This window comes from Marmota marmota, unplaced genomic scaffold, assembly GCF_001458135.2.
Source record: "Marmota marmota marmota unplaced genomic scaffold, marMar, whole genome shotgun sequence".
Taxonomy (NCBI): Eukaryota; Metazoa; Chordata; class Mammalia; order Rodentia; family Sciuridae; genus Marmota; species Marmota marmota.
In genome coordinates this window covers 11603362-11614787 of record NW_025999842.1, presented here as the reverse complement: position 1 = coordinate 11614787, position 11426 = coordinate 11603362, and positions in this window count along the sequence as shown.

The following is an 11426-nucleotide window of genomic DNA, read 5'->3' as shown; positions in this document are numbered from 1 at the left end:
TGTAATAGCAGGAAACAGATAAAGAAAGCCTAAGACTAAAGGACGTCGTGCAATGTGAGACTTTTAGTGCTAAAACAGAAAACAACCTAATTAAACAACAGACAAATTGGAAAAAGTTGGTCACACAAAGACATTGCATGTGAAGCACTAAGAACTGCAAGTGATCAACACATTAGCCATCAGTGTCATGTGAACCTGCTGCTAATGTGACTACTGGAATTGTTATTGTTTCCGTTGAACTTGTGGCTCTCGGACTAAGTCCTAGTTTTCCACTTCCCCAAAGCCCAAGAATCACTGAGAACAAGACAACAGTGAAGGAGATTTGCCTGTGCTGACAAGGAAGTCCATGAGTAATGAGAGCAAGTCAGACTCCAGGCTCCTCTTCTGGCCCAGAATAATGCCAGAAGCCCCATGCCCATACTAGACACATGCCAGGCTGGCCCTCCAGCAGGTTTTCCTTAAAGATTACAGACAGAGCTTGATCTGCTGAGTAATGAATTGAGTCTTTGAAGGCAGATTTCTTGTTAGGACCCTGGAATTCCCAATGAGTTTCTGAAGAATGGAAGGAGCTGGCGAAATCAGTTTCTCCCTGTCCACTGCCATCAGGCATCCTGGAAGATTCTATTTCTTGCAGATTTTGCAGATTGTGTGTTTGATAATAGGTTGATATCCTTAATATATAAAGAACACCTAAAATTCAATAATAACACAACAACCCAACTAAAATATGGGCAAAGGACTTGACTAGATAGTTGTCTGAAGATGTATAAATGACAAGCAAGTACAAGAAAAATGGTCAGTATCATTAATCACTAAAGAAATGCACATCAAAACTGCAATCAGGTATTACTTCACACCCATTAGGATAACTACTATCAAAAAAATGCATAAAGAAAGAAAACTCCAGAAAATAACAAATGTTCATGAGGAGATGAAGAAATTAGCACCTTGTGTAATCACATTCATACAGACAGAAATGAAAAAAAAAATGGTTGTCAGGGATTTGGGGGAGGTGGGTGTGGAGTTTGTTGTTTCATGGGTATAGTGTTTCAGTTTTACAGGATGAAGTTGTGGAGATGGATCATGGTGATGGTTGCACAGCAATACTTAAGACCACTGAATTGTACACAGAATTTTATCATGATATTAAATTTGGATATAATTGTATTAAACCTGTAAAAGGATTTAGATGCAAGGTAGCTATAGAAAGATTCTGACCTGAGCAGTGGTGAAGGAATCTTCACTTAGGATGAGGAGTTTGTAGGAAGACGAAAAGGGGTAGGAAGAAGAGGGTGCAGTGTTTTGAGGTAAGGGATTATCATTCCCTTGTGATGCTTCATTAGCTAGAGACTAAATACAAACTTGTTTTCACCTGATCTTTCTCTGGTTCTCTCTGAGCCTTACAAGCAGAGGTTGCACAGATCTTAAATGAAGAGCTCAATAAATTTAGCATAACATTTGAGTGCAGCAATAGTTAAAAGAGGTGCTACTGTTGCTTCCTTTATCCCATCCCTTCCCTTTCCCTGAAGGCTATGGTAGGACTGTACTGAGGAGACAGGAGGAGGAAGCTGTTCAAGATGGAAAGAGACTAAAGACTGACATCTAACTGTGCAACCCATGATCCTGGATTGAATCTTATTCCAGAAAGGAAAAAGAGATATAGTTGGGTCAGTTGGTGAAATTTGAATTGGGTCTGTAGAATGGATGGTAGTGTTATAGTAATGTTAACTTCCTGATTTGGACATTGTGTTGTAGTTATGTAGTGTCATTGCTTTAGAAAATATGCACTAATGCATTTAGGGGTTGGTGGAGCATTGTGTTGACAACTTACTTTTAAATTACTCAGAAAATAAAAATGGTAATGGGTATGTATGTGGATCTATCTATCTACATATTTATCTGTAGACAGAGACAGAGAGACAAACAATAAATGTGTTGAAATGTTAACCACTGCGATCTGGATGAGGGAGATATGATATTCTGTGTAACACTCTTGCAGCCTTTCCAAAAATTTGACATTTCAAGATAAATTGTTTTCAAAAGACATTGTCTTTTATTGAAATGAACCCACAAGTGAGGCAGCAGTTAACAGGAAAGGCCAAAAATGAAGATAAACATTATTTTGGTTTTTGCTTTCTTTTTTCTTTTTTGAGACAGTCTCGCTCTGTTGCCCAGCCTGCCCTCAAACATGTGACCCTCCTGCATCAGCCTCCTGAGAATCTGGGATTACAGGTGTAAGCCGTGGCACCAGGCGCATAAACATTTTATCTACCACTGAATTAAAAAAAAGAACGTTCAGAAGACAAGAATTTTTAGTGAATGAAGAACAAAGTAGTCTGTCTTGCAAATAACATATTTATGATAAATTAATAAATAAGCATTCTGACTCAACACCTGCTTTTATTACCATGAGCTGCTCATCAGCTATGGGGACACAGGCTCCTTCTCTGGACTCTGCCCCATCAGCAGTCCTGACACACATCTCAAACCAACCCACCCCATGACACTTCCCTTGCAAGCCGCAGAAAAGTGAGCACAGAGGAAACCTACCAATAGTGTCTTGCCTGACGACAAGATCTGTAAATCCAGAGGGTACTCAAGTGAGACTGGAACAAAACTGTGCACCCGATATTTTCAGGCATCTGCAGACCAAAGGGCAATTCAAGAATGGGCACGTGGCAACAGTTTCCACGGGTGCCTGACAACTGAAGTGCAGAGCTGTGAGCTCTTTCATGTGTGTTAGGGTGGAGAACTACGTAGGAGACATCTTGGGAAAATGGAGAGACAGATGAGGCCCAAATCTCTGTCACTGACACAGGCACTCTGCCGGAAGCACATATGTGCATGTACAACAGCTGGGCTGACCAGCGCAGAGCTGCTGGTACTGTTCGGGTTGGATGCCCTCATGTAATGATACCACATAAACAATCTTTTTAAAAATAGATTAGAAACTGTAAGTATGGTCTTACATATTTGTTGGGGAAATTGCTATAGGGCTAGTGCACTCAATTCTCAGTGCCCCTCAAAAAAAAAATCATAAGCTGGTTGAGAATAATTAAATTTCAAGTACATTTTTATTAGGAAAAAATCATCAAGGCTTTCTCTTCACAGTAGTTTAAAAATTGTTGGATTGCTTCTGTCCATCCGCAAAGGTTTTCGAGTTTCTTTAAAGCAAAGATGTGATGAAAAGTTAAAACCAGTTTATTTGATCAAAAGCATTTTTTAGAGTTGGAAAGAATGAAGAGACTGATATTTTGTTAATTAGTTTAGAAAAGTCAGGCATTTAAACAAGCTCTGAGGAGGTGAGGAAGGGAAATATTGTTACAACCATTGTTTTTTCTTTTCCAGAGGCAATAAAAGGAAAGTGATCTTACTATTTTTTTGTTTATCTAAGCCTGATTTCATCTCCTTCTCTAGGAGGGAAAACAAATTCTGACTCATTCCACCGGTTACCTAACTCATCCTAAAACTTCAAAATATTAGCAAAATCCCTTTCTTAATTTTCAATTTCCATTTTGCAGAGTAGGGCTATGGATGACCCTTCCCCACCCTGCAAATTATGTTTAGTGCTCACATTCCCCAATACCATCACCATCAACAGGCCACTTCCTGTCCCAGAGTTCTAGATTCTCACTCAGTTTCCACCTCCACATTCAGTACTATAGATGTAATCTGTCCCATTTCCCCATCTCCAACCTCTTCCTCCAGTCATTTCTCAATTCCTCCAAAGCTCCACTTCTCCCCACTTTCTCCTGCAGGGCATCTAGATGCTCCCCACTGTCATATCAAGCATTCCCTTTTCCACCGGCCTTTCTTTGTCAAGGAATGTTATTCCCAGGTCCCTTGTTGAAATGCTCTTTTCTTGTCTTACTCAACTTCTCAGTCTATGGACCTTTAACCTTCCTGCTTGCTCTATTCCATTTTCTTCATGAACTCCTGGTCTTTCACCCACACCCAATCCCAGAATGGCTATTCCTCAAAGTTCCAGACTTGGCCCTCCTCCCTTCTGACTCCACCCTTTACCAGTGTGATCTTACCTTCCTCCTGCATCCAGAGCCACTTCTTTCCTACTAACTCAAGCCAAAAGACTCCTATCCCTCTTCCCTCTTGTTGTTCCTCCCCTTCTCTCACCTCCCACATGCAAATGACCTCTCAGCCACAAGCTTCTCTGAATTCTCCTCCTTTCTCCAGCGCCTTTCACTGCCTTGGCTTAAGTTCCTGGAGCTCAGCTGTTGTCTCTGGCCTCTTTAGACCCTTTATAGAGCCAATGTGCTCTTTCCAAAGTCAGATCTGATTATGCCTCTTTGACAATAGAAAATTGGTCATTGCCTCTCTACTTGTCCACCCAGAATTTACAGAATCTCTAGGGAACTTTGAAGGCACAACTTTGAGGGTAGGAGAGGAATCTTTAGTCCTGATGGTCACAAATAGGCTTTAAAAAATTTAGAGTAAATTTGACCCACAAATATATAACAAAAGAAGTTCAGTTGGCTTTTTAACATATAACAAGAGACTGCAATGACACTTTGTTCTTGGTGAAGGCCATTTGGGAGCCTGTTCTGGGTTCCCTAGGAATAAAAATTAGCATTTCATCTCCTCTGCCATTAAGAGCATTCACTGGAAAAGTTCAAGAGGAATTTTGTCCTGTGGATAAAATTTGTTCATGTCTACCTTTCCAGTCCCATATTCTGCTATGGGCTGTTACTTCTGACTATCTCAATTCACTACTCTATTTCTCCCGATCTTCCAATATCTTCTTTTGATAAAATCTTATCCTTCGGAATCCACTTCTTTTTTCACCTCCTCCAGGAAGCCATCTCAAACTCTCCAAATCAGAGCCAATGGGCAATGCCCCATGTCCTATTCTGGCCATCAGCGTAGTGTGCTGTGATGACTTGCTCACCTGTTCATCTTTCCCTCTACCCCATGAGTGCCTGGCTTAAGCATCTCCAAAGGTTAGAATAGTGCTTACCCATGGACTATGTGTGCTTAAAAAATGTTGGACAAAAAAAGACAGGCAGGTAAGTGATTGCTTTGTAACAAATACTAAGTCTTGGCCAATGGGAGGGGAAGGAAGGAAAAATGTACATTTTGAAAAAAAAAAAAAAAGCAAGTCACAATCACAATGCCTCTTATCACTGCAGACTTTAGTGTTCCTCGCTAGCCAGGACAGCAGGCATGGTCTCCTGTGCCTTCTTCTTCTGGCCTCACCTTCTTGATGTCATGATAACTAACTCTTTCCCAGCCCTCCCATACAAGGCTACTTTGGTCAGACCAAATCCCAGTCTCTGGGCATCCTCTGGTATGGAATTCCCAATCATCTTTCTTCCTTTTTGGATCTGTCTTGAATTTAAGGTTCAACTAAAATTTCACATTCTCAGTGAACCTTTCTGGACTGCTCCAACAGTCATAACTTTCTTCCCTCTTAGCACCTACAACACTTAAGTCCTTATTAGAATTTAATTATATACATCTTGAATTCTATAACTTTTATTGGCTTTCTTTATTACAGAACTAATACATTTATATTAGAGAAACATTTTTTAAAGTTAAGCAACGGAAAAGCCACTCACCAGCTCTTCATCTTGAAAGAATGCCTTTAATAGTATATATAAACCCTTCCAGACTTTTTTTCTATGCACACACAAGCAATTTTTTCATAAATGAGATCATGTAGTGTAATGCCAGATTCGTGGGACCCCAATAGACCTCCAAGAGCTGAATCTGATGCAATCACACAAGAGTCTTTATTGCAAGCTCCAGCCTGGACTCACAACCGTTTCTGACGCAGCAATCTCCAGGAGTGAGTCCTGACTCTTAGTTCAGTGAGGATTTTTAGGTTTTTGAGGATACTCTATGCATCACAACATCATACAGCAAATCATTTCAAATCTCGGGAAAATCAAACAACAACTCTTAACATTGATTAGCACATTCATTGGCGGGAACAAGTCAGGTAAAGGTGATTGGTTAGTTCAAGTGGTGGATACGTTTGAACGTTGCAAGAGTGTATATGCTAAACTTGCAGGGTTGCCTAGTCATGTTATCAATCATCAAAACTACTGGGAGGGCCGCTTGGTATTTCAGGTATCTTCCCTGTCTCACTCTGATTGGTTGTTGCTTTGGTCCGAATTAGACCTCAAGCATTCTTTTGGTCGTTTCAGGAACTTGCATTTGCTGAGTCAAGGACATCTGGTACAGACAAATGACTCAGCAGGGTAACTATGTGCCTAGGAAGGAGTTTCCCAAGGACAAGGGTCACCCCCCCTTCTTTGGCAGGCCCTGCTTTGAGGTATAGGCTGATTTTTCAAAAATGGAGTCACATCAGTTTCTCAGTAGAAAATACTGTTTTGCAAATTGTTTTTTTAAAAAAAATACTAATAAAACATTGGCATGCCAACATACATACTTCTTCAATATGATTTTTTATGAGTCCAAATATTCAATTTTATATATGAACCACCATTTACTTAGCCAATCCTCTGCTAAGAGGCATTTCTATTTTTCTATTTTCTTTTTGCTATAATGCCAAAAATACCCTCATACATTCTTAAATTTTTTATTAATATAAATTCTAATAGATATAATTTCTATGTAAATAATTTAAAATATTATTAATTATTATAATTTATTAAAATAGTTAATAGAAAGCAATTAAACATAAAATCATTGTATTGGTCAACTATTTTGTGTATACTAGTTTTGACCATGTACTTAGATTTCTTTTAAGTTACTGGAAGGTAAGGTCCAATGTTTTCTAGGTTTTCATCTCTCAGCATGACAAATGCTCATGTCGTGAAGACTGAAGAATTAACTTATTTCACTAAGTTTTTAGACAATAGTGTCATTGTTTAGTACAGAATTAAGTCTTGGGCTATATCTCTATGTTGCTTCCTCTTTGGGAGTATTTCCAAAGTTTACCTTAGGAATTGAGTGGCTTGGGAGGAGGTAGAGATAGACAAATAAGAGAAATGTCAGTCAAATTCAACAACAGCTAGAGGTCAAATTGTTGTGTGATCCTAGTCACCTTAGAAACTATGGTGTTTTCTGCTTTATGATGCATTGATCATTTTTCAGAACTTGGTGAGATTTGGTATGGCAAGAAATAACTCTTCTTGGCAGGGGCATGTCCATAAAGACCCCAGCAGTGACCCATCCAAGTCCTCTTTGCTGCTCAGCAATTCTGCTACATTGCCTAGCACTAACTAGTTCACACTTCTTTTGTGGCCTCAGCTCCTATACCCTGCCCTCCTCCACCATCAGCTGACCATCTTGCTTCTTAGTCCACTAAGAAAACAGAACCATTCAGACTAGAGCTCCCCATACTTCTCAATAGCACATCCCAGCCCTCCCGCACACCACCTGCATTGCCCTCCCTCCTATCACTAGGGATTAAGTGGTTCTACTCAAGAACTTCACTCCAGAAATCATTCCATTTCTCTTTACATGTCCATAGTTTCCCCCTCTTGAAACCAATGAGCTCTAATTTCTCCCAACATCCCCTATCTATTTCCCCCTTTCACAGCAAACCTCCTCTGAAGAGGGGTCTATTCTCTTCCACTTCCTCTCCTCCCACACTCTCTCAAAACCACTCCAACCAGGCTTTATTTCTGCCATCCTCCCTCTGCTAAGGATACCAATGACTTCTAAGTCACCAATCATAAAAATTAATACCGTATTCTCTCATTTCATTTGTCTCATCAGCAGAACAGGCACAGATGGTTACTTCCTGCTTCTCAAAACATCCTTTCTCACTTGGTCTCTAGGATGCTACCCTCTCCTCTCCCCTCTCTCTCATTGGCTGCTGCTTCTCGGCCTCCTTGGCTGGGTCTTCCTCACTTTTTTTCACCTTCCTAGCCTCTAAATGTTGAAGTGCCCAGATCTTAATTTTCAGATTTTTTTCCTTTTCCCTTCTCTTCTCCACTATATTCCCAGCTGCTCTGTGTTGGTGACTTGTGGATTTCTACCTCTAGTCTGGACTCTCACCGGAATTCTGGATCCCCACCTCTAATCACTTGCCCAACTTCTCCACTTAGGTGTCTGAAGTTAGGTAGGCATCTGAAGTTTACTGTATCCAGAACAAAATCCTGTGGTTTTCACCTGTATCTCTTCCTCCTGTGGTCTTCCATACTCATTAAACGGAATCTCCACCAATTAGCTGCTCAGGTCAAAATACAGAATTTTCTTTGACTCCTCTTTCACTCACATTCCACAATTGAATCATCAGTAAATTCTTCCCAATTCACTTTGAAACTTTACAGATTCCATTTGTGGTAGTTATTCCAGTCCAAATCACTATCACCTCCCTCTCAATAGCCTCCTGCCTCTTTTCTTCTATTCTTGCCCTCCCCTCCACCTTGCAGGCAGAATGATCCTTTGGGAGTCAAGACCCAGTCAGTCGTGTGCTTTCTCTGTAGAAACCCCTATAATGTCTTCCCACCACCTAAAACAGGCCTGCTGGTTATCTCTCTGGTGTTATCTCCTGCTACTCCCCTCCTTGCTCTTCTGTATCAATTACTGACCTCTTGACCTGTTGGCTCTTCTTGTTCCTGGAACATGCCAAGTCTACTGTTCCTCAGAGCCTTTGCACTTCTCTCCCTCATATCTGAAAACCTTTACTTCCAGGATAGCTGTAGTGGTTGCCCCTTAGGCATTCATATCTCTACTCAAATATTCCCTCATTAAGAAAGACTTCTATGACCAATCACCCCCATGTAAGAATATCCCCAACCCCTGTTACTCCTGAGCTCTTTTGTTTATTTTATCCCCACCCCCTGAAGCCATTATAATACACAATCTGACTACATATCTATGAGTATATATGCTTGACTCCTTGTCTGTCTCCCTCCTGGTCTCATCACCGGAATGAGAATTCCATGAGAACCCAGGCTTTGTTTTGTTCACTATCACATCCCAGACTGTAGAAGATTACCTTCCTCATAACATGTGGTTCAAAAATTGTTGAACAAATCATCACTCAAAGCTATTCAAATTCCATCAACTCTCTAGTGTCACCTGTACATTACTAAGCTGAGGTTTTATACTTTACACACACTTTATAACATCTGTTTTTGAAATAATAAACACAAGTCATAATTCCAAGGAGCTTGTCCTAGTTAGTAAAACTCTCAAGGAACTTCCCATAATCATGGCTCCTGCTGGCTTTGACAGTCTTCCTCTCAGCATCCCACTCTGTTCTCTTTTGTCAGATTTCACTGGATGTTAACTTTGCCCTGCTAAGCCTTATTCAAGGTGCCAACTGCATTTGAAATTCTGCCTACTGTTTTGTCTGAGAAAAACCATTTTTATCTTCTCAGCATCTTCAAATTCTGTCTAGGGTGCTGGGGAGCACAAAGTTGAAGACTCCAGAACCACTCTTTCTTCTGTTTTCCTTTCCTTATCTTTTTGTTGTCTGTATATCTTCTTTTCTCTATTTTACAAAAATCAAGGAGATTTCTAGAAATCATGTTGATTAGCTTTAATGCCATGGTACAAAGTTATTGTCCCTGGCAACCATATTGTGCTTTAGAAATGTATCACAGATGAAGCCCATATTCCAGATCCAAACACATATGTAATTATGTAGTGTGTGGGGGGGATGTATTAGAAAAGGTTGCATGTTCCAGACATGGGAAATAAGTTGACCTCTATTCAGGTTATTGCCATAAATACAGAGAAGGAAAGTCCCTGCCCTGCATCAGTTTTCCATCGTAAACACGTAAAGTGTAGCACCACAGCCCAGGGAATGGAAAGCAAACACTCATGACCAAGGCTATCTTAGAGCCTAACCTCTGCAGAAGTGCTGTGAAGAGAGGCTGAAATACAGGCATGCATCACGGTGGCTGGCTAGCCTGTGTTGTATCTATCTGGGACCAGATCAGTTTGCAACGGGATCCCCCTCCTCACCCACCTCCACACTAATGTGCAGAATTCCACTCCCATAGCAGGGCAGCCATAGTCTACATAAAAAGAAATGAATTTATGCATCCTCATAGAGATGACCTCAAGCCTGGCTCTTGTGAGAAAAACATTGATTGATGCTATTAAAATGCAAAGTTTTTCACCAACACGTACAAGAATGAAGAATGCAAAAGCAGAACCATTCATAGGACTGGTGAGAAATGGCAAGCACAAGTCAGACTAGGGATGGGTCTTCTGTCCTTGCCAAGGGGAGTCAGGCAGGAACTTCAGAAGCAAGGTGTTTTTTCCCCCAAGGGGCAGTAGATCAGAAACCAGAGGCTACTTCTGAGACTTTTCCTTATCTGAAACCAGAAAGGTTAGCAGAAAAAAATCTCCTCATGTGCTGCCACACTTCAAGGATCTGCAGGGCTGTTAAAAAAATTAGCTCAGCACCTTCAGCTTGCATTGGGCCGTCACTTAGCTTACCACACAGACATTCCGAATGGGGCCTTTTAAAACTCTGCTCTCAAATGAAGGTGGCTCAAGCAACACTTGGATGATATCACAAGACTCCCAGGGTGATGCTTCACTGCTTCCTTAGCATATGCCAGTGCCCATTTTACAAGGGGGGATTTATGATCCCTCTCTCAGTAGAGCAAGCCAAAGTTTTATAATATTCATTAAAAATCAGCACCACATGTAATAATATGGAATACTGCCTTACACAAGAGGGCCAAGTTATAGGTGTTTAGGGAAACCTGGCAGAATTTCTTGGCCTTGGTGAGGGGTAAAGTTGCAGGCACCAGCACAACATTAACACAACCTTGTTTTATTGCAAATGTACGTTCAGCCTAAGTTCTAATTACTCCCTTTAAAATCCTACCACCACCAAGCTTTCTTCCTACAGGGCAGCCACACGATGGTCTTAAAGGGCAGAAGCAGTGTCTAAAGTAAAGGCAGGGGAAAGTGGCTACAGCGCAGTAGGAGGTGAGGCTAAAGCTGGGAAGGTGGCTTTTTATTTAGGCTTCGCAATAGATCCGTGCACTTCCATAAACTCTGGCATGGGGGCTTCCAGGCTCATCCAGTTTGCAGAAGGCCAAGGCAATCCAGAAAAGAATTCAAACATCAAAGTCTCTCTTGGGTAGGACACTGTTCTTCCTATGCATACTCCCCCATCCCCAAGACAGGGCCTGGTTAGCTTTGTAGGGGCCCGTTGTGCATCTTTTCCCGTCCCTCCAGGGCAAGGCTAGACAACCCAGGAATCCCAGGTTTCGAGGTTTGGCTCTCCTCCCTGGGTATAGTGCCTGGGGCTCTGGCACCCTCCCCTTGTGACACACTAGCCTTCATCACTACTCTAATCCCACTTGCCCCAAACCCGTGTCTTTCAAGGCCTGGCAAGGCCAGGCTGAGCGAGTCTGTCAGGCCGGCGTTGAGGAGAGGGCTCTCCCGGCCGCGCGGCCGCACAAAGCGGGGCGAACCGCTGCAGCGGCGGCGTGAGGCGCGCCCCCTCCCGCGAGCCAGCGAAG